The following is a 24,457-nucleotide window of genomic DNA, read 5'->3' as shown; positions in this document are numbered from 1 at the left end:
GGCTAGCCGAGGGCTGTGCTTAAAGGGACCCGACCCCCGCCCTGGACAGACAGTTCTCAGGGTTCCCCGCTTGCAAACCAGTCCTGGCTTGGAGTGCCCTGAGTGCCCACACGCGGAACATCACAGCACTCGGCCATCACCCCGGCTGCACTTGCCGCAGGCTGCCATCCGGGGGGAGGGAGCAATCGGGGGGCTGCAGGAGAACTTCCACCCCGAGAAGCCCGCAGAGCCAGCCCAGTCCCCCCCATCGGGGCGCGTACCCCATTCCTCCTTCACCTCCTTCCACTTACCCTTCCCTAGCCCCCCTTCCTGATGTACAAAATAAAGAAAACGTGTGTTCAAAAATAGAATCTTTCTTTATTGAACAAAACTGGGGGAGACTGGGAAAAAGAGGTGGGAGAGGGGAAGAGAGAGGCTGGGAGAGGGGAGGGCAACTAAAATGATCAGGGGTTTGGAACAGGTCCCATATGAAGAGAGGCTAAAGAGACTGGGATTTTTCAGCTTAGAGAAGAGGAGACAGAGGGGAGATATGATAGAGGTCTATAAAAGCAAGAGTGGTGAGGAGAGGGTGCATAAAGAAAAGTTCTCCATTAGTTCCCATAATAGAAGGACTAGAGGACACCAAAGGAAAGGAATGGGTAGCAGGCTTCAAACTAGTAACAGAAAGTTCTTCTTCACAAAGCAAAGAGTCAACCTGTGGAACTCCTTGCTGCAGGAGGCTGTGAAGGCTAGAACTAGAACAGAGTTTAAAGAGAAGTTAGATCAAGTCATGGAGGTTGGGTCCATGGAGTGGTATTAGCCAGGGGGTAGAAATGGTGTCCCTGCCCAAAGTTTGTGGAAGGCTGGAGATGGATGGCATGAGACAAATGGCTTGGTCACTGTCTTTGGTCCATCCCCTCCAGGGTACCTAGGGTTGGCTGCTGTCGGCAGAAAGGCTACTGGACTACATGGACCTTTGGTCTGACCCAGTACGGCCATTCTAAGCTCAGGGCTCAGGGTCGGGGGTCTCAGTGGACCACCCTGATTTTCATGCAAACCTGCTCCTGAGTGGCCAGGCTGGCAGCTCTCCTGCCATAGACGGCCACTTTCCTGTGCCTAGTGCGGAGCTCGTGGACGAGGTCCACGATGTCTGCACTAGACCAGGCGGGTGCCCGCCTCTTGAGGTCCTGGCCAGACTCCCGAGAGCCGCCAGCCTGGTCCCAGGAAGAGGCGGAGGGCTGGGGGGCATCGGGTGGCTGGCTCATGGCATGCCAGGTACAGGGTCTGCTGGCTGGGTGCTGGCAGGCTTGCACCTGGCACGGGCACCATAGCCAGCCCGTGCCCCTTTAAGAGGGCCGGGGCCGGGAGGGAGGCATACGAGTTTCCCTGGTGGTGCCCACAGTGGCCACCAGGGAAAGCTGGGGAGGGCTAGCCTCCCACTAGTTCGAATTAAGGGGCTACACAGACATTAATTCGAACTAGCTAGTTCGAACTAGGCTTAGTCCTCGTGCAATGAGGTTTACCTAGTTCGAACTAAGCGCTCCGCTAGTTCGAATTAAGTTCGAACTAGCGGAGCGCTTGTGTAGCGCCTATCAAAGTTATTTCGAACTAATGTCCGTTACTTCGAATTAACTTTGTAGTGTAGACATACCCTAAGAGATTACCCTGCTCCATAAGTGCTGCTCTGACAGTTGAGGTAAAATAGTCCCTAAATTTGAACATCAAGGGGCCAGAGGCTGGGATTCGTTTTTGCACAGATCCAAAGGAGACCAACTCTGTTAACTATCTCATCTGTTGCTCTTGCCTGAGTGTCTATATATGAAATCAGAACATATTTTGCACAGGGGAGATTTTTTGTTAACTTTAGCCACGATGATATGTGTTGATTTGACTACAGGCAGTCCCTGAGTTACGCGGATCCGACTTGTGTCGGATCCACACTTACGAACGGGGCTTACTCGCCCCGGAGCTCGCAGACAGCGGGACCGCCCAGAGCGCAGCGGTCCCGCCACCTCGACCTCCGGGGCGAGAAAAGCTGCTCCGGGTGCCCCTGGTCTGCTGGGGACCGTCTCCAGCAGACCAGGGACACCTGGAGCAAAGCCGAGGAGGCGGAGGGGTCCCGCGCTTCTGAGGCTTTACGCTGGCAAAGCCTCAGAGGCGCGGGACTCCACCGCCGCTGCGGCTTTGCTCCCGGTGTCCCTGGTCTGCTGGAGACGGTCCCCAGCAGACCAGAGGCACCAGGAGCAAAGCAGCAGCGGCAGCAGCAGCGGCAGCAGCAGCGGCAGTGGAGTCCCGCGCCTTCCCGGGTTTGCCACAGACGGTCCCCAGCAGACCAGAGGCACCGGGAGCAAAGCGGCAGCGGCGGGTGTCCCATGGTGGCCCCCCCCCCCAGCAGACCAGGGAGACGTGGAGCAAAGCCCCGGGCCTGTGGTAGAGCAGGTAGGGCGCTGCCAGTTGGTCCCGCAGCACCGCTCCTTGGCGCTACTGGACCAACCCAGCAGCACCCCAGCTGCTCTTCCCCAGGAGTCCTGATTCAGCCGCTGCTGATCAGTTTCAGCAGCGGCTGAATCAGGACACCTGGGGCAGAGCAGCTGGGGTGCTGCTGGGTTGGTCCAGTAGCGCCGAGGAGCGGCGGCGCTACTGGACCAACCCAGCAGCACCCCAGCTGCTCTGCCCCAGGCGTCCCCAAGTCAGCCGCTGCTGAAATTGACCAGTGGCTGACTACAGGAAGCCCCTGCCCTGGGCTTCCTGGAATCAGCCGCTGATCAGTTTCAGCAGCAGCTGACTTGGGGATGCCTGGGGTTCTTAAGTTGAATATGTATGTAAGTCAGAACTGGCGTCCAGATTCAGCCGCTGTTGAAACTGATCAGTTTCAGCAGCGGCTGAATCTGGACGCCAGTTCCGACTTACATACAGATTCAACTTAAGAACAAACCTACAGTCCCTATAACACGTAACCCGGGGACTGCCTGTACAGTATATGAACACTAGGTACAGTATATGAACAGTGTCTACACTGGCATGAATTTCCGGAACTGCTTAAAATGGAATACTATTCCGTTTTCAGTTTTTCCGGAAAAGGAGCGTCTACATTGGCAGGCTGCTTTTCCGGAAAAGCCCTTTTTCCAGAAAAGTGTCTGTGGCCAATGTAGACGCACTTTTCCGGAAAAGAGCCCCGATCGCCATTTTCGCAATCGGGGCTTTTTTCCGGAAAAGACTACTGGGCTGTCTACACTGGCCCTTTTCTGGAACAGTGTTCCAGAATAAGGACTTATGCCCGAGTGGGAGCAGAATAGTTTTTCCGGAATAGCAGCTGATTTTGTACAGTAGAGCATCGTTGCTTTTCCGGAAATTCAAGGGCCAGTGTAGACAGCTCGCAGTTTATCCCGGAAAAGCGGCTGATTTTCCGGAATAAGTGGCCCAGTGTAGACACAGCCTAGGACTTTGCAGTGGGGCATATTTTATATAGCTGAAGTAAAAGCAAGTGTTTTCTTTGTAAGGCCATACTGCAAGAAATAACTAGATACAGAGAAACAGCAGCTCTTGCTCCAGCTCTGACATTCCCATGAGATGCCTTAGAAGCATTTCTTTAAATTATTGTGTCCTGCTCGCCTCCGTTTGAAAGAGGACAAAGGAGGAAACTAGATTTGTTTTGAAAAGAAGTTGCAAATTCTGGAGAATCAATCAATAAAACAGCAGAACTTTTTTAAAGTGTGCAAGGCAAGAATGAAGATGCATTTCCTGAACACTTAGAAGAAAAGACAGCTTACAGACTACAATTTCATTACTAAGCTATAAGAAAACAGCTAGAGAAGTTGCTGATGTAGCAACTTCCGAAGGAGGATAGAAAGTGATTTTAGAGCAGAGGTTCCCAAACTTTTTCATACTGGGGAACAGTAAATCCATTCATGAGCTTTTGGAGGACCAGTAACATTTATTTGCATATTCATTAAGCAAATTATGAATATGCAAATACATTGTTTCTGGTCCTCCCAAAGCCCCCCGTGCCAACTTTAGCCCACAGAAAAGTCAGTCAGGACCACACAAGTGAGATACAAAAACACAGCCCCTCAAACTTCACTAATGTGACCCCAACTGTGCTTGTGGGTGCTGGGACAGAGTTCTGGGAAAGGGTGCCAATGAGTGCTGGGGTAGAGGACCGGGTGCTTGCAGGTGCTGGGGCAAGGGACAGGGCACTTGTGGGGCAGGATACTTGTGGAGGTCTGGGGGGGCAGGGAGGCGACAGAGACCAATCCCAGGGGATCCTGTAGCTGCCAAGGCCCAGGAAGTGCACGGGCTGTGCCTCCATCCTTCAAACAGCAGCGCGGTACCTGACACACTGGTCCGTTGCACGCCTGATGCCTTCCTGCGCAGGGGGATGGGGAGTCCTGGACCGTGCAAGCCCCAACTGCTCGGGCAGTGTGCGCCTTGCTTCTCCGCTCCCCATGGCAGCATGTGCCGCCCGAGCAGCTGGAGCCAGCGCAGTCCCGGATCCCCACCCACTCCCCTGCATGCAGGAAGACAGCAGGGGAACAAAGTCCCCAGCACGTGATGAACTGGCATTTTAGGCAGTGCGCTGGCTTTTGGGGTAGGGGGAGAGCAGCCCACATACTTCTGGGACCTGGCGCACAGCTGCAGAACTGCCTCCCAACCCCACAGGAAGCCTGTGCTACCTCGGTTGACACTTGGAGTTCAGCGTGACGTTCATTTTGGGGGTTGCGGGCAACAATGTGGGCTCTCACGAAAATTTTTCCGAGGCCCAGTATTTTTTCCCTAAGGACTAGTACTAGGCCGCAGACCACAGTTTGGGAAATACTGTTTTAGAGCAAAAAAAGATTTATTTTTGCTTATTTATTTTTATCTAGGTACACATTTCTCAAATGTGGCCATTGTGGGCATATGTGGCCCCCGGGGCTTTTCTTGTGGCCATCACTCTTGGCCCTGCTGCCTCCTCCAACTCCCCATCCAGGCCTTAATTTGCTCCCAGACTTGACAGGACTGAATAAATCTGCTGTGAAAAGTGATACTTGTATGCTTGTTACTATCTCTTTAATATGGGCATATTTATTTGTTTTTCTTAAAGCTAATTAAATATTTTAGGGAAAGTGTGAAAGCAGCCACCAGCAAGAGTTAGTAGCCACATTCTGAGGTCACTAAATACTTGGTCCTGCAAACCTCTGGTCCAGACCATGGTCTCGGGTTCCCTTCTAGCTACTTCTTTATAGGGAAATTAGTCTGACCATATTGTTGTATGTGATATTAACAAAACTAAAAATGAATGCCCAGATCCTCAACCAATGGAATGAAACCAATTTAGACCAGCTGAGAATCCATCCCTGAGGACCTACTCTTTCTTTTTGGAATTATCAAATGAATCAATAAAGGTCTAGGGAAATAGGCTTCTGTTTACATTATGAACTTTGCTAACAGTAGCAATTATCACTCTTTCACCTTTAAAAAAGTTCACTGAGGAACTGACCTATGATCGGTGAGATATCCCTATAAAAAGCTTTCGTGACTTTTCTAATCTAATACAGCTGGATGTATTATTTAATGATATCTTTGTTGTTGAAGCAGTTCGGTAAAAACAAAGAAACCCTTGTTCTAATTTCTCTCTTTCCATTTATTACCATAGGTTTGTCAGTTATGGCCTTTGTTCACCCCTGTATTATTCCTGTTTTAGGCTGTTGTTACACCACTGTTGCAAGCATTCTTGTAATGCCTTTTTTCCCCTAAGTAGAATAGTGATAGAAATGTAGCCGTGTTAGTCTGGTGTAGCTGAAACAAAATACAGGACTATGTAGCACTTTAAAGACTAACAAGATGGTTTATTAGATGATGAGCTTTCGTGGGCCAGACCCACTTCCTCAGGTATTCGATCTGAGGAAGTGGGACTGGCCCACGAAAGCTCATCATCTAATAAACCATCTTGTTAGTCTTTAAAGTGCTACATAGTCCTGTATTTTTTTCCCCCTAAGGTACTGAGAAAAAAATTTCCCCTCATTGCCAGATTGATCCAAGCAGTATGAGGTTTTCTGCCTTTACCACAGTTGGTCTGGGTCCTGGTATAGTGGAGCTGGGAAGCTGGGTTATAATGTTGCAACTCTATATAAAACCTGAGGAAGGTGTCCAGTACAGGTATTAATTATGGAATGGTGCAGTCACTGGATAAAAGGAATGGGACAAGGATTTTAGGTCAGTTTAAGGGAACTGAAGAAGGGGTCTTGGATCTGCTATGTCTGGTACAGTGGGGAGCCAATTCCACTCCTTTTATAGTCCTCTTTTACCTCATCTGAGAGGAGAGAGGCAGTATCCCAGCTATGGAATGGCTGGGAACAGGTTAGGGATCACATGGGAATGATTAAGGGAATGATTATGACCTGTACTGTATAATTTATTGCCAGGTGCTCCTAGATCTTTTAAGTGAATAATGATGTGGCCAAAATAAACCATATCTATTGCCTCCTAACTTTATACTCGCATTTCCAGAAAATGGGATGTCCCTATGTAAAACGCTTTACAATAATCCATGTTTGGGGTGACAAAACAGAAGATGAGTGTGACAAGGCCCAAATTGGAGAGAAAGTGTCACATGAGGTACAGATAAAAGTGTCATTGGTCACAGCTGGCTCCTAGGCATCCCAGAGCAGCTCAGAATCTCAAACACCTAGATTGTGCACCTCTGTTATAGATGATGGTTACTCTAAGAGGCATCAGTACAAATTTCAGCAACTCTCCCATCTGCTTCCCCAACCCACCATCATTTCAGTCTTGTCTGAATTAAGTTACAGAATAACCTGCCTCCAAATCCTTAAATGCATTGATTTCTCAAGCAATGTTTTCACTTGCTGTGCCAGAGATCGATCTTCTGGTGTTCAATTTAGTGGGTCTACTTAAGACCCACTAAAGTGAATGTGGAAGATGGCTCTGGTCAGTGTTTAGTACTCCTTGCAGTCATGAAGACTATGGGAAACAGATGGGAGCGTTGGCGTTTTACATAGCTACGTATTTTACATAGCTGAAATTGTGTACCTGAATCTGACCTGCCAGGTGTAGTGTAGATCTGTCTGCAGTTCCATTATTCTGGCACAATTAGATCTGATGAAGAATTTAAGGCTGGAGCTCATCAGCCTATTGACTATACTACATCCCATGTCCTCTCACTAGCCATACACCACAGTGAGCTCAGCAGGAAAGAACTTTTAGAGCAAAGAGACAATTATTCACAACAAACCAGTTGGGTTATATCAAACAATGGTGGAGCCTCTCAGGAACAATTTTACTCTCCACTCATCTGAAGAAGTGGGTTGTATCCGCAAAAGCTCATGATTCCATTTATATTTTTGTTAGTCTCTAAGGGTATGTCTAGACTACATGGCTCTGTCGACAGAGCCATGTAAACTAGCTTACCCGACATAGTCAATGAAGCGGGGATTTAAATAATCCCCGCTTCATTAAAATAAAAATGGCTGCCACGCTGTGCCGACAATCAGCTGATCGGGCACAGCGTGGCAGTCTAAATGCGGATCAGTCGACAAGGGAAGCCTTTGTTGACAGCTCCTATAAACCTCATTTCACGAGGCATAAGGGAACGGTCGACAAAGGCTTCTCTTGTCGACTGATCCGCGTCTAGACTGCCACACTGTGCCGGATCAGCTGATTGTCAGCACAACGCAGCGGCCATTTTTATTTTAATGAAGCGTGGATAATTTTAAATCCTCGCTTCATTGACTATGTCGGGTAAGCTAGTTTAAATGGCTCCATCAACAGAGCCATGTAGTCTAGACATACCCTAAGGTGCTACAGGTCCACTAGTTTAAGTTACAGACATGGCTACCCCTCTGAGACTTTTAATAGCAACTCAAAACAGTTTTCAGGCAGCTATGTGCTACCAGAACAGCAGAATCCAGGGCTGTACCTTTTTGCCTCCCTCGGATATAATTTTTAAATAAACTTATAAAATCATTACTTATAAAGTCAAATAACCTTATAAAGTTGTGCATTACTTAGAGAACAATGCTGAGGCAATTTGCATTAGCTCAATTGCATGTCTTGTACTGACGTTTTTATAAACATGTTAATACAAATCATATTTGCCAAGACTTTATCTTACTCGGTGACAATCTCTCTATTAAAAGCTAGATCTGCTAGATTCATCCTGCTTGCTTGTTCCTTTGAGCTGGCAATTCATTTCAAGGTAGCTGGCCTCTTAAATGAAATTGGACTCAGCGCTCCTGTTCCAGTCCAGGTGTGCCCTAGTTTAGTGTAATGAGGTGAGTGAGGTTCCCAAGGGAGTTATAATCAGAATCTAGAACAATAAGAGGGATGTTCAGAACCCGGAGTTTAGAAGGGGAGAGTCTAGAGTCCCAAGAGTAAACATTGCTGGGAAGAAAAGGGTAGAACTGAGCTCAGAGGAGTAGAAAAGAGTAGAACTGGGTTCAGGGGAAGCATAACTGAGAAGAAGGGAACAATAAAAGTTCCCTGGAAGACACTGGGGTGGAGGTCACCTCCACATTTCCGCAGGCCAGAGAACGAGGGGTAGAGAGGGCTCAGATGAGAGCAGCAGAGGGAGATGCCCACTGGCTCTGTGAGCTGGAGTCAGAGGGGCAGAGACAGGAACATCAATGGTGGGACAATGGGGGCTGTTGTCCTGGGGCCCAGCCACTGCTGCTACTACAGGAGTGGTGGTGCCTGGAGCCATGGGGCCCTTTAAATCGCTACTGGAGTACCAGGTGGTGCACTTTGGGTGGCTCTGAGGGCTGGAAGAGTAGCACTACAGATTGGCTGCCCCCAGTCCTGCCCTGTCTGCCCTGATCCCACCTCTTCTGGGATCACAGAGCTGCTGCTTCCACATTGCCCAGAGGCCCAGCACGTCTGTCTGCAAAGAAGGCTGATGTCTAGGAAATTATGGAAGAGTGAACTGGTTGATATCTCATTGCAAAAGCTGAAATGCTACCTGGGAAGGAAATAGGGCAGAGAAACATGCCAGCTAGAGATGCTGGAAATGTACCTGAGAGTTAAGGAGAAACTTGTTGAGAGATACATTAGGAACTGTACTTGAAAGCTGAGGGGAAAGGTGGTGAGAGATGCCAGAGATGTAGTTGAGAGCTGAGAAGAGACATTGTGAGAGATGCCAGAGCTGTATCTGTTGTTAGAACTGCTGAGTAAATGTACTATTTGGATAGTGCTGGGAGGAGAGGGAAGGATTCTGGTTTATACTAGTGGGACTCTCAATATAAATTAACCTTATTTGAGAAAACAACAGGGGAACTAAGTGAGGGACCACTTGCATGCTGCCTTGAGAGCGCCAGGGAGCTCCTGGGAGGAGGTCCCATACTTCCACTTCCACCGCATTATTATTGATAAAGAGACTGTGTGCTTAGAATTGTACCCAAAAATAATAATAATAATAAAAAAGAGGTGAGACTTTCCATAAAGACACTGTAATCTGTATCAGATAAAGACAAAAAAACTTTTCTTTGATCTTTCTTCTCTCCTTTCACTCCTATTGGATTATACTATACTGGATCCTTATTAACTTTGCCTAGATCTCATTCTATTGCAATTTTTATTTCTTCCTCTTACTTTTGTTGAATTTTATACTGAAATAAACCCTCTCTTTCAAGTTCCACCACATCAGATCAGTTATCTGGCTGCTTTCAGTGAGGGATGTTAAAGCGATAATCAAGTCATTTCACTCTCATATTAGATATAGTTTAATTTCTAGTCATAATTCTAGTAAGCTTCGCTCCTGAAATTTAATGTAATACCTTCACCATAAGGTAAAATTATTTCCTTGGACTCCAGAACACAGTATTGTCTTAAAACTTGATATTGCTAGATTGTTGAGGTGAACTTCCTTCAAGGTGCAAAGCATTGTTAACTGACATAGACTTCAAAGGGAATGTTGCACTTTGCAGTATAATTCTTTGTACGTATAAAGTGGCAGGCAAAGATATTGGCTGGGGAAAATTAGAATAAAGCCTCCAACAATCATTCAGGTAGGGTATGTCTACACTTGCAGCCTAATTCGAACTATGGCTACAAATGTAGGCATTCGGAATTGCAAATGAAGCCTGGGATTTAAATATCCCGTGCTTGATTTGCATCTTCCTGGCCGGGCGCCATTTTTTGAAATTTACAAGCCCGAAGTAACTGCCCGCATCTAGACGCGGCAATGAAACGGGCATTCGAAATAAAGCCCTAGTTCAAACTACCTGTTAAACCTCATTGCAGGAGGAATAACAGGTAGTTTGAACTAGGGCTTTATTTCGAACACCTATTTCACTGCCGCGTGTAAATGCAGGCAGTTACTTTGGGCTTGTAAATTTCAAAAATGGCACCCAGCTGGGAAGATGCAAAATCAAGCGCTTGATTTAAATCCCGGGCTTGATTTACAATTCCGAATGCCTACATTTGCAGCCTTATTCCAAAATAGGCTGCAAGTGTAGACATACCTTAAGACTCTTTCCAAAATTGGCTTTATTTTCAAACAAGAACTCCAAAATAAGAACAAATAAGCGCAAAATATTGGAAGCTAACAGTCCAAGACATTTACAGTTCATACCATACCGTCTATCACTTCCTGGCTAAAATTAATACACCCATCTCAGGGCTAACTTGATACCTGAACCTAAGTTTCTCCTGACTGCTACCTGGGAAGATCCATAGTTGACTTCCTGAATATCATGTTCTTGCTTCTAGTCATCTGTTCTACACTACAGCTCTCTGTTTTAAAGAGCTCAGGGTTATAACAAAGCCAGTACCTTGTTACAGTATCTTGACCCATTATGCTATACCAGTGGTCCCCAACACGGTGCCCGAGGGCACCATGGCGCCCGCCAGGGCATTTGTGTGCGCCCGCCGACAACCTGGGCCGGCCCCGCCCCTGACGCGCAGTGCACTGGAGGCGCCGGCCCCAGGCGCGCGACACACACCGACGCCTGGAGCGCAGCGCTCAGGCACCCCAGCCCCAGGGCACATGCGGGCGCGCGGCGCCAGTGCTGGCCCCAGGCGCGTGGCTCGGGCGGCGGCGCCAGCCCCGGGCCTATGGCACAAGGCGCTCGGATGGCCCCGGCCCCGGCCCTGGGGCACATGCCGGCACCGGGTGCAAGGGCATCCCCGCCCCGACGTGTCCCAGGACGTGTGGCCCCGCCCCCGGGCACCCGGGAGCCTCTAAAGGTTGGGGACCACTGTGCTATACTGATGTTTATTCTGTCTGCTCTGGCTAATCTATTGTAACAATCTTGCAATTGTAATAGTCAGATACTCTTCTATATTCATTTACTGCAGGCCTGGGCAAAATACGGCCCGCAGGCCAGATCCAGCCTGCCAAGCCACCGGATCTGGCCTGGAGAGGCAGTGGGGAGCCCCAGGAAGGCTCCCCTGCAGCCCTGCATGCCACTCAGAAACACGGCTGCAGGGCGCTTTCTCTTTGAGTCCAGAACGGAGGGGGAAGATTCAGACGCTGCTCCCACACCCAGCACGATCTCATTGGCCAGTTTCTGGACAGACACTGGCCAATGGGAGCTGCCTATTTGAATAACAGGCAGCCACAAAGCACAACCCTCCTGCTCGCTCACTCAAGCACATGGCCGAGCAAGCAGAAACATTTTAAGCTCTGCAAGCCTTTAGCTTGACAGGCAGGCTGGTAAGTCTCCTGGTGAGAATTTGCCTCTGGCACCTCAGCCCCTTCCTTTCTCAACCCTCTGCCCCACACTCCTGCCCCACTACTCCACATGCACCCATACCCCCTCCCAGATCTAGCACCCCAGTCTCCTGCCTAAGATCACAATCCCCTCCTAGCCTAAGTCGCATCACAAAACCCAGAACCACAGCTCCCTGCTCTAGGTCACAACTACCTCCCAAATCACCTCCCAGACTCCATTCTCCCTCCTGCACCCCAATCCTTTACCCCAAGCTCCCTTCTGCACCCAACCTCTAGGGTTGCTAGGTGTCCAGTATTCAACTGGACAATCCAGTTTTGGGGCCTTCTGTTCGGTAAAAAAATTCAGAAAATACCGGACATGTGCAATGTGCAGTATTTTCTGATTTTCCGGCTAGGTGCCTGACAGAAGCCTGGCGGGGGCAGAGGGAGTGGCTGGGAGGCAGGGCGCGATCGGTGCTGGGAGCCTCTGGTTGTGTCTGACATAGGGTGATGCCTTAGGGAGGAGGAGAAGCCCTGTCCATGCTCCTGAGCGCTATTCAAGCGCGTTGTGGAGCTGTAGCCGGACTCGCTCATGCTTCGCTGGGACCGTGTGCGGGACAGGCAGCGCCCTGGGATCTGCATGTGCCCAGATCAGTCCTGCTCCCCAACGGCCGATTCTCTCCTCCCCATTCCCCGCGGCTCCCTCCCGGCCGGCCCTGCTTCCTGCCAGCCGGTTCTCCTCCTCCCGATCTCCCCTGGCCAGCCCCGCTCCCCACCCCACCCCCAGTCTCCTCTGGCCAGCCCCGCTGCCCCTGACACCCTCCACCCCGCCAGCCCTGCTTCCCAGCCCCGGCCCCTCCCCGGCCAGCCCCACTCCCCTCCTAGCCGGTCCCTTCCGTCCCCCCCATCAAGTGTGCCTGGTATTTTTTCTGAAGCTATCTGGTAACCCTACCAACCTTCATCCCAGTCTCTGTACCTCCTCCATTAATATCATGGAAGAATGTGATAGAAATGTAGCCGAGTTAGTCTGGGGTAGTTGAAGCAAAATGCAGGACAATGTAGCACTTTAAAGACTAACAAGATGGTTTATTAGATGATGAGCTTTCGTGGGCGAGACCCACTTCCTCAGATCAAATAGTGGAAGAAAGTAGTCACAACCATATATACCACAGGACATACCATACTAATACCAACCCTGGTACCTTCCCTTGCAACAAACCCCGTTGCCAGCTTTGTCCACATATTCATTCTGCTGATATCATTATTGGACCTAACCAAGTGAGTTATAAGATCAAGAACAAATATTCCTGCGCATCCAGAAATATAATCTATGCTATCATGTGCCGAAAGTGTCCGTCTGCTGTGTACATTGGACAAACATCTCAGACACTTCGCCAAAGGATTAATGCCCACAAAACAGATATCAGACAAGATCACAAAGAGAAAACAGTTTCTTGCCATTTTAACCAGAAAGGACACTCTCTCAATGACTTGACCACCTGCATTCTGCTACAAAGACCTTTTACATCTGCACTTGAAAGGGAATCCTCTGAACTGTCATTCATGTTAAAATTCGACACTTGCCAACAAGGACTTAACAAACATTTGAACTATCTCACCCATTACCAAGACAGTTTCCCCAATTATCACCTCTAATACCATTAACTCACAAACATCCCACTCTCCCTACCTCTAATATCATCAATTCACAGACACTTACCTTCCTTCCTTCCCCCCCCCCCCCCCCCCGCATCCCGCTCCTGTTCTGCAATGTGATTTGTCCTTTTCATATTTGTTCATTTTTTTAATTGTATCCTTTGGTATATATGGTTGTGACTACTTTCTTCCACTATTTGATCTGAGGAAGTGGGTCTGGCCCACGAAAGCTCATCATCTAATAAACCATCTTGTTAGTCTTTAAAGTGCTACATTGTCCTGCATTTTGATGGAAGAATGTGGCCATCGACCACTTTCCAAAATCTTGGGATTGGCCCCCTCATCAAAAATTATTGTTCACCCCTGATTTACTGTAACTTTACCCTATTTATCTTTTCATGACTATTTGTAATAGGCTAAAATAAAACTGTATTTCAAGAACGGTCAGCCCATCCTTGGTTTGTAAATATATACATGTATACATTTGTTCTTGCACCTGGCTTATGCAAACTCTTGCTACAGTTTCTAACACTTCATGTACCCTTAACTGTCCTAGACCTGTGATTAAACAAATGTTGGCATGGCTTTGCAGGTGCAAATGCTTATGCTGACTCAGATGTTTGATTATGGCACATGCAAATGTTGGTGGACCTGTAAGCATTTCCATCTGCAAAATGCAGGTGCAAGTATATGCAACTTCAATTTTAGGTATGCATCAAGTAGAGGCCAGTTTTTGAAAGAACCAGCCCCCCTTCTTTCATCAGTTGTTTCAGTTATGTACCCGTATTCTGCAGACTGGTGAAATTAGGCAGCCAAAAGTGATGAGCTGTCTCAACAGATTAAAATGTAAATTCCTACTGAAGAAAGCAACATACAAAATTATGCTTCTGTATAATCTGTGTGATTAAATGTTACTTGTTTCTACACTAATGTTTCTGTCACTTTCAATTATAGCTTTCAGAGGCTTTTTTCCACATCATTTAATGTCTCTAAATAACTCTCCTGCTCAGCCTTCTTATAGGGATCTACAGAGCATGTATATTGCACTCCTCTTATAATAACATTCTTTGACTAATTTAAAATCATTTTAATCAAATCTGTAAACTGATAACCCAAAGTGCCTCTGAGTTGTAAATACAGAAGGGAACATTCAAATTCAGGCATATTCTGTTACCTTTGTACTCCTCAAATTAGATTTACTGGGCCACAGATACAGCCTTTGCATGATGAGCAGGGGAAAATGCAATAATGGTAAATGACTAATAGTTCTACTTCATAAAATATTTCCAGAAAACCACTGTATGGTTTCTAAAAGCTGAACAGTTTGACAAGTTTTGCATTTATTGGTGCTATTGGGACTGAATAGTTTTCATGCAAATGCTAACTGGGGTTAAAAAAATCTAGTTTGTTTAACCAGTTTGAAAATTATGATGAGGTAAACACTTAAAATTATACACAAATTCTATTTTGTTTAAAGAAATGTCTTTGAAATAGAGTTTGTATCAAAACATGTCTCCAGCCCTATATTTGTCCAAATATTTTCCTTTGTTAGTTTAAGGAAACTCTGAGTAACGTGCAAAAGAGGAAGCTGCACTTTTGAATTAATCAGTAACCGGAAGACTTGGGAGGAAGGTAGCTCTGTGCTTGAGAAACAGTGGTTTTGCAGCAAAACAAATACACTAAGGTGAACGGTGCCATCTTGTGGTCAGCTGCCTTCTCGCAGATGAGAATGGAGGAATGATGTGTTAGGGAAAACAAAGAAAATTTAAAAAGGAGTAAAAATCAGTAAAACTAATGTAATAAATGTTGGATCCCTTATATCTATGGAAGCATTTTCTTTAACATAATCATATGAAGCCACAGATCTTAAATATAGCTGTAATTCTGTGTCCATATCACAATTGCTACTGTGATAATAACAGATATATTAAATAGTGATAGAAATGTAGCCGTGTTAGTCTGGGGTAGTTGAAGCAAAATGCAGGACAATGTAGCACTTTAAAGACTAACAAGATGGTTTATTAGTCTTTAAAGTGCTACATTGTCCTGCATTTTGCTTCAGATATATTAAAGGCGGTGATATTTTCCACTGAAATGTGCACTATATACCCCTAACTACGACTCATCTTGCCCTCCCACACCATAATAAGATGTAGTAAAGGTGACTCCTTTGTCACAAAGAAAACAAGCTATATAATCATTCATGCCTCTTGCAAAAGCAACTTACATACACTGACTTATCTTGTATAGGCTCCCAAAGAGTTTACACTCTATAAAGATGAGAGACACAGTCTTCTAAAGCAGAGATTGTCTCTTTTTTGTGTTTGGGCTCAGCATAGTGGGAAAGGTTGAACACAGGCACCAGGGAAGAGGGCAGGGGGCACTCCTGTGTCAGGGAATGGAATCTTACTTGAACTATCCCACAGCCTCCCTGCACTGCTCCAAACTGCCAGCCCCATGCCCTGAACCCCTTGTGTCCAGACTCAGGGGTTTTTTCGAAAAAAGTAGCCTTTTTTCGAAAAACCTCACCTGCGTCTAGACTGCAGCCGCGTTCTTTCGAAATTAAATCGAAAGAATGCGGCTTTTCTTTCGATGGCGGTAAACCTCAATTTACGAGGAAGAACGCCTTCTTTCGAAAGTTCCTCTTTCGAAAGAAGGCGTTCTTCAATGTAAATAGGGCTTCTTCGAAAGAGAGCATCCAGACTCACTGGATGCTTTCTTTCGAAAAAGCAAGCTGCTTTTTCGAAAGTTCAACGTGCAGTCTAGACGCTCTCTTTCGAAAGAGGCTCTTTCAAAAGTATCTTTCGAAAGAGCCTCTTTTGAAAAAGGATTGCAGTCTAGACATAGCCCAACATACACAAGACCCATGCCCTGTAGGACCCAAGCAATGCCAGGTAAATCTTCTAGTTGAAATATATTTTATATTATGTTCCAGGATCAAGGACTTGTATTTTTATTGGGGAATGATTTCAGAAGATACCTTTAAACAAGTATATTGAAAAGGGAGATGTGCCAGAGACTCCATGAAATCCACTGGGGATTTTGCTATTACTATTGATTTTATGTAGAAGATGCTCAGAAAACTACAGTTAATGGGTAATAGTATGAATCACTAAGACAGATAGGAAGGTAAAGCAAGTGTAATTCTAATTGTCTGTGGTCCAAAAATTGATGTAATTATATGCTGTTCTCTCACCTCTTGTAGTAATGTGTCCCTGCAGAGATCAACAATCTCCATTCTCTGTAACTGAGGAGATTTTTTGCTAAACCAGCACATCATCTCAGAAGCATGTTAACCTGCAGTTTTTCTGACAAGAGCCAAAGGCCATAGAGATTTCTATATTTTGATAAAACTACGTAATTTTGCATGTGTGTGTAATTTAAAGCTTAGAATATTCTGAAAATACTGTAGGCCACTGTGCAATAAAATACTCACGCACATGAGTAACTTCAAGCACATGGTAAAATGTGCTCAAGTGCTTTGCTGAACAGTGATGGATTTAAGCATGGGCTGAAGAGGTTTGCTGAATCATCCTAAATTTCTGTCTGCTTTCTGTTCTGTAAAAATGCCACTGTATTCTGCTGCTTAAGTTAAATTGAATTGGTTGTGAGATCTGGGTTGTTTGCTGATTGTTATAAAGACAATGCTATCTCTATCTAGTGAAAGAAGGCAGAACAAAACCAATGACACAACTTATGTACTGGGTCAAAGGTCCAGAGAAAGCTGCTATTTCCCTCAGGACCAATGTTCCAGAAGGGCAAGAGTTAAATTCAAATACCATCAAAGAGTATTTAAAGCTACTGCTTCCTTTATCCATGCTCAAAACTTTTCCAGTTATCAAAATGTTTATTTAAAACTAGAAGACTTACCTAGCACTGCCCGGGTACATCAGGGCAGGGGGCTGGAGGTGTGGTGGGTGCAGAAGTCAGGGCAGGGCCTTGCGATTGTGGAGAGAAGCAGGGCAAGCATGGGAACATGGGGGGTGGACAGGAGTCAAAGCAGGGGTTGAGGAGGGGCTCAGGCAGGGGTCTGGGGATGTGGAGAGTATGAGAGAAAGGTTTGGGGGGTGAGGCAGGGCTCAGGGTGGGAGGCACCAACCGGCAGGGCTTTCTGTCTCCCCTGGCCAGAGGGGCCTTCTCTATCTGCCCCCCAGACCTCCTGCCAGGAAGGAGTCTTCTCTCTCCATGTCCCTCCCCCCCATCCCTCTGCCCACTGCGTAGGGTTGCTAGATGGTTTCAAAAAAAATACTGGACACATTTGACATTACATCACAATTGACATTACATCTTATTTAGAAAATACTGGACATTTATATTTTCTCAATTTGTTTCCCAAACAGAAAGCTCAAATACTGGACTGTCCGGTTCAAAACCGGATACCAGGCAACCCTACTGCCTAGCAGGGGAATTCTTTCTCATCACCTCTAGTCCCCCCAGCCCAGAAGAGGCCTCCTCTCTCTGCTCCCACCCAGTTCCCCCACCTGGCAGGGGTCTTCTCTCTCCATTCCCCCAGTCCCCTCACCCGGCAGGGGCCTTCTCTGTATCCCCCTATCCCCCAACTTGGCAGGGGTCTTCTCTCTCCAGCCCCCCAGATCTCCTGCACTGCAGGGGCCTTCTCTCTTCCCTCAGCCAGCAGGGGACTTTCTCTTCCCTCAGCCTCCTGGCCAGCAGAAGCTGTTTCTCTCCCCCCCCCCCGCCTCCGCCACATCCCCAGTCCTGTGGCTGGCAAGGGTTTTTCGCACCCATCTGTCAGGGCTTTCTCCCTCCCCCCACTCCCACGCTGCAGCCAAGGGCTAGCGGGAAAGGGTTTAGGGAAAGGCCAGCTACTTACCTGATCTGGTGGCAGGCAAGATGGCAAGCCGCAGCTTGTCATTCTGTTGTGGTGGTGTGACTGCCCCCAGTTGTCACTCTGCAGTATAGCTCTCCCCTGTGCTTGCTGCCCCCAGTGGGCACTGTGAGTATCACGTTTCACGAGGAGTAACGGTAGTTCGGAATAGGAAGCCTAGTCCGAACTACTTAGTCCGTGCCGCGTGTAGCCGCGTGGCACGGAGTCCGCACTAGCGGACATTTAAAAATGGAGGCGCCTGGCTTTATGCAAGTGAAGCCCGGGAAATTCAAATCCCGGGCTTCATTTGCAACTCCGGTTGCCTACATTACCACCCTAGTTCGAACTAGGGTGGTAGTGCAGACATACCCTATTATATATATGAGCTGTGAGACAATTGGTTTGGAGGTGCAGGAAAAATACCAATGCAGTATCACAAATCAAAGATACCAAACTATTATTTAACACTGCCTTTATGGCAGGCAGAGTAGAGTTCTCTGAGGTGATATGACAGAAAGTTAAAGATCTTCTTTAGTAACTGACAAAGCAATTATTGTAGTTTGTAACCCTGTCATAAAGGGAAAGGAAAACTCTGAAGAGGGTGGCTCCATTTTATTTCCTAAGGCTGGTAAGGCAGAATATATTATAATTATTACTTACTACTACCACTGATGGTCTTTAATAGACTGTACTAGTAGTCCCTGGGAAGTTCAAAATGGCTGCTGACCTGATTGGGAGAAAAATGAGTCTTCTCTAGGGCTGTGTCCAGACTCAGGGTTTTTTTCGAAAAAAGTAGCCTTTTTTTGAAAAAACTTCACCTGCGTCTAGACTGCAGCCGCGTTCTTTCGAAATTAAATCGAAAGAACGCGGCTTTTCTTTCGACAGCGATAAACCTCATTTCACAAGGAAGAATGCCTTTTTTCAAAAGTGCTCTTCCGAAAAAAGGCGTTCTTGAATGCCAACAGGGCTTTTTAGAAAGAGAGCATCCAGACTCACTCGCTGCTTTCTTTCAAAAAAGCGGCTTGCTTTTTCGAAAGTACTGCTTGCAGTCTAGACACTCTAGTTTAGATACTTTCGAAAAAGCCTCTTTCGAAAGAGGCTTGCAGTCTAGACATAGCCAAGGGGAAAAGCATATTGTGGAGAAAAACATTGCAGGAATTAGGGTTTTATCATATCTGTATTTTAATGCATTAACAAAACAGTTCTTTTCTTCAAAATATCCTGTAGCTTTGGGAACTATTAATAAAATGCCCTAATAATCCAAATACATTCTGTTGTCTCTCAATTTGTATTGATTTTACATAGTCAAAATATGCATGTATTTGAAGCTATAGCACTTTTTGTAAATGAACAGATCCCCTATCATTACATCTTCATTGTTTAATATAGATGCCCAATAACAAAGAGATAGCGATAAGAAGTGCTGTCGGTGCTTTCCCCAGACATCCGAGCAGAGCTCTGTGGGCTGGGTTGGCCCCCATGCTAAGGAAGTTTACATTTGTTCTTCTTTTTGTTTATGTTCCTTGGTTTATAGAGGTCACTCTTTGTTTATGTCTGATTTGTATCTATAAAGGTTCTTTACTACTGAACAGAATGCACTGGTATGGTTTCTTCTGCCTAGTCCTCCACTTGTTCACAGTGGCTATGCCTAGACTGCAAGCCTCTTTCGAAAGAGAGTGTCTAGACTGCACGTTGAACTTTCGAAAAAGCGGCTTGCTTTTTCGAAAGAAAGCATCCAGTGAGTCTGGATGCTCTCTTTCGAAGAAGCCCTATTTACATTGAAGAACGCCTTCTTTCGAAAGAGGAACTTTCGAAAGAAGGCGTTCTTCCTCGTGAAATGAGGTTTACCGCCATCGAAAGAAAAGCCGCGTTCTTTCGATTTAATTTCGAAAGAACGCGGCTGCAGTCTAGACGCAGGTGAGGTTTTTTTGAAAAAAGGCTACTTTTTTCGAAAAAAAACCCTGAGTCTGGACACAGCCAGTGACATTATGGCCAGTTGAACCTTAGGTAATGTGGTACAGATGCTTTCATCTCTAGGACATCAGTTAAATTAAAGTTATATCTGTGGGAGCCTTAGGCTATAGCTCTGCATAGAACATAAACAGAACATACACTGTACCAGTGGGAACTGAGGAGAGACTGTGGCCAAGTCTATTCTGGCACTTTCTGTAACTTTCTGGCTTAGGGGTGTGAAGACACACACACCTCCTTCGCTAAGTGCAGAAAGTAACATCAGTGTAAAGCACTGGTGTGAACCAGGCTTCAGCGCTGGGAGCTGTGCTTCCAGAATTGTTAGCTACTTCCCTCACAGAGGTGGTTTACATCGAGCACTGGGAGAGCGCTTGTCACATGACCACACTTTCCATTTCAGTTGAAAGTGCTGCCACGGCAGCGCGGCTGTGGCTGTGCTTTAAACTGTTAAATGTAGGCAAAGCCTATGCATCAAAAGCACAGTCCCATCCTGATTGCTCCTAGGTCAGTGGTTCTCAACGGGGGCTCCAGGGTCCCCAGGGTACCTTAGGGCCCTTTCAGGAGGCTGCAATCAGAATCGAGAGACCAAGCTTTGGCAGGCACCTCCTACCTCGGGGCTGAAGCCGGGAGCACTAGGGCCCCTTGATCTGGAGCTAAAGCCCCAAGCACTGGTTCCCTTCCCCAGTGCCAGACAGAAGCTGCCCTATGAGCATCTCCACACACACCCCCTCTCCCTGCCCTGCGGCCCCGCCCTTTGGCCAGGTCAGAGTCAGGCTTCTGCTCTGGCTGGTGCCATGGAACAGGCAATTTCAGCATTCCACCTCCTGCTGCTGGTGCCCTGGGTTGTGACTGCTTCTCAGTTCATATAGCCAGTAAGAGCAGCCTAGGCAGGGGGATCAGGCACTGTGGCCTGCACAGCCCATGGGCAGCAGTGACCACCAGGAAGCCCTCCTGGTGCACAGCCCCTAGATATCTCTTCCCTGCACCCAGAGCCACCCCCCATCTGTCCACACACAGCTCGTAGGCCTTTTGCCACAGAATTACACTAGGGGTATGTCTACACTACATGGCTCAGTCTATGGAGGCATGTAGATGAGCTTTGTAGACATAGCAAAATGAAGCAGCAATTTAAATAATCGCCGCTTCATTTACATCAAAATGGCTGCCGCGCCGTGCCGATCAGCTGTTTGTCGGCACAGTGCGGTAGTCTGGACGCTCGGCTGTCGACATCAAAAGCCTTTGCCGACCGCCCCGGTAAACCTCGTCCCACGAGGCATAAAGTTAAACTGTTTATTGGCCTTATAACCTTATTACAAGGCCCATATTACAAATTACTTTAATACTGATTGCAGTGATAGTAAAATACAGTAATTACTCATTTAAAAGGTGCCCACTTAACACATTTTTGCAATAGCATGATTTTTTTTTAGGGAATGTTTTTCGAATAACATGACCATCCCCGAAATAACACAAAAATAATCAAGTGGCGGACTACTTTGCACGGTGGTATAAGTTGGTGAAAACAGTGGTAATATGCATGAGCGGATGAATACACATTGTCACAGCACTCCGCCGCTCACTCACATTTATCTTTGTGTTTCAACAAATCACATAACTTGTGTTGCTAGTTATCTTGTGTTGCTAGATGTCTAATGTTGATGTTGATGCCCCAGCACCAACAAAAAATTGACTTTGCCACCACCATCTGAAACACAACCCCCACCTTTTCCATTATTTTTAATGGGAAAATTGACCCCGCATAGCATGTTTTGCTTAGCATGAACATTTTCAGAAATGCATCTATAGTGTTAAATGAGGAATTACTGTATGATTACCAATGTTGCAATTGCTGTAGGCATACAGGGAAGCAGAAATGTGCTTAACCTGTCCCAAATGAGTTTATCCTCAGTTGAAAGAACCTCATGAAGCCAGGGGCTTGAATGTCAGAACCCTGTGAAAGTAAGAGGGGTAGGGACAGGTGTTCTAGCCAGGAGGTTATGAACCAACTCTAAGGGTCCTCTGGACTGGGTTATCCTGTTTCTCCGCACTGTTCAAAGAAAGAGCTAAATAGGCTTCATTGAGAGCCTCTTTGTTATATTATATGTTCAATCAGAACTAAAATCAGTTGTGGTAGGACTGTGTTTCTGCCCTGCTTGAAAATCACTAAGAGATTGCATGGCAGCAGTCACAACAGAGAGGCAGGTAGCAGCAGAAGGTGACTTAGTCAGCTGGCAAATGTGTAGCTAATGAGGTAGAGAGATACAGTGAGCAGGTGATCAGCAGGCCATGTAGTGGTGAGTAAGGTGCCTCTTTACTCCCCTCCATTCTGAGTGGCAGGTGACCTCTGTAAATGCACCTCTGAAATTTGAGTCTGCACTGCGAAGGACAGGAACTGTGAGTGGGGTGCAGAGAAGGGTTGGGCATGTGTATGGGACTTTTGGGCTGCTGGACTTATGAACCTGAAGGGAAAAGGACACGCCCCAACCTACTGGGGTGGGTCTTTTACTTATGACTTATGCTTATGATCCCTGTTGGTAGTGTTTTCCCAAATTAACACCACATTACTCCCCTCCTTTTAATAAAAGTTTCTTTTCTACACTTCAGACTGTGTGCTTGGAGTGGGGAAATATTGCCTCAGGCATCAAGGGGTGATGTGTAAATTTTCTAGGTTATTAGGGCAAGGGTTCTCAAACTTTGTGATACCACGACCCCCTAAAATGCTCAGTGAATTTGTGTGACCCCCCCCCCTCACTGCCCTGGGTCACTTCCTCCCCCCATCTCAAGAGACTCCTTGCCCCCTTTGCAGTCCTCAACGCCCTTCTCCCCTGCAGGCTCCTTCCCCCCATCTCTTTCTCCTCTGTGCCTTTTTTCTGCTCTGCGTCCCTTTTGTTTTTTTGTTTGTTTGTTTCTCTCCTCTCCTCTGCCTCCTCCTCTGACTCCACTTATTTACCTCCGGGTCCTCTGCCCTGACCTAATCCCCCAGCCCGCTGCCTGAAGGACCCCGCCCTCTCCCAGCTGGGGAAGTGTTTGGTTGCCCGGCAACCATGCCTCGGCCGGCCCCTCGCGTGTCTGCTCCTGCGCCGGTGCTTGTCTCATTCTCCTGCTGCCTTGCCTCCTCCTTCAGCTGAGCCACGCTCCTGGAGTCCCACGGTCCTGGCCATGCTGTGCGGCTGTCTTCCGCCATCCTACCACTCTTCGCGGCCCAGAGGAGGGGGTCGCAAGTGAAAAACCGAATTCAGCTGCAACCTCCCTCTAAGTTGCTCGCGACCCCCCTGGGGCTTGCGACCCACAGTTTGAGAAACACTGAGTTAGGGGTTTGAGCCAGTTCTGTGTTGTATGGATGGAAAGAAACTCCAAGATATTGAACCTCACCATGATTGCTGTTGACTCCACCTGAAAGAAGGGTTACATTAAATATACCCTTACTTGTTTTAAAGCCACATGTAGTGTAATTTCCCCTCTTTAAAATCAGAGACACTGCAACCATCAGTTTATAGAACATATCTATAGGGTTTCCAATAAACTTTGCTTAAATGTCAGGTATGTATTCTCCTGGCTCTCAAATGCTGACAATGAGAAAAATAGCAGCATTAGTTACAATCTATTCACACAACATTGCATTACTCCTGCTGAGATTTTAATTTGTCCCAAAACTGTAAGTATCAGCAGTTTTTCAAAACTGCAGTATAAACTGTTATATCATAATTTTCATATGGCTAAATTTTGCCTCTTCCTCCCATGATGCAAAGTTTTCCTTGATTCTGGAATTAGGGTAGTCCAACTGGGCAAAGGCAAGGCATGTGGATTTTAAGGATTCCAGGGGTGCATGTAAAGATTGCCCAGACTGGTGGTGATGTAACCATGCATAGTCTGGCAACTATAAAGAGGCAGAAGTGCTGGAGGATCTCTTCCTGAAATATCCTTATATTTCTCTTTGAGATGCCACAATAGATTCTATAGCTAGTCCATAGCATGAGACAGAGGAGTGAAGAAAATTCCCTCACTTATACTCTTGGTAGTAGGTTATATCTTCCTAGTGCCCTTTTGGAGAGATGGAGGGCATTTCTGTTGTCTGAGTCTAGCACACAGCTATCCATATGAGCTGCTCAAGGTATCAGTTCCCTTGCCAGGTGGTTAAGGAATTAAAGGAATACAAACAAAAATAATAACGGTAAGAAAAGTCATATTAGGACTGATGTATTGTTACAATTACTCTTCATGCTGTTATCGTGTAATAATTTCCAAACAACTACATGTTAATGCTGTGTACTGACCTATTTTGGTTACTGAAGTTCAAAGGGAGGTATGTCTCTAATAAATATTTTCCAAAATTATTTTAATTCAGTTTTTTATGATATACTAGATTTCCATTACAATTA

This window comes from Pelodiscus sinensis, chromosome 1, assembly GCF_049634645.1.
Source record: "Pelodiscus sinensis isolate JC-2024 chromosome 1, ASM4963464v1, whole genome shotgun sequence".
NCBI lineage: Eukaryota > Metazoa > Chordata > Testudines > Trionychidae > Pelodiscus > Pelodiscus sinensis.
This window is presented reverse-complemented; position numbering follows the sequence as displayed.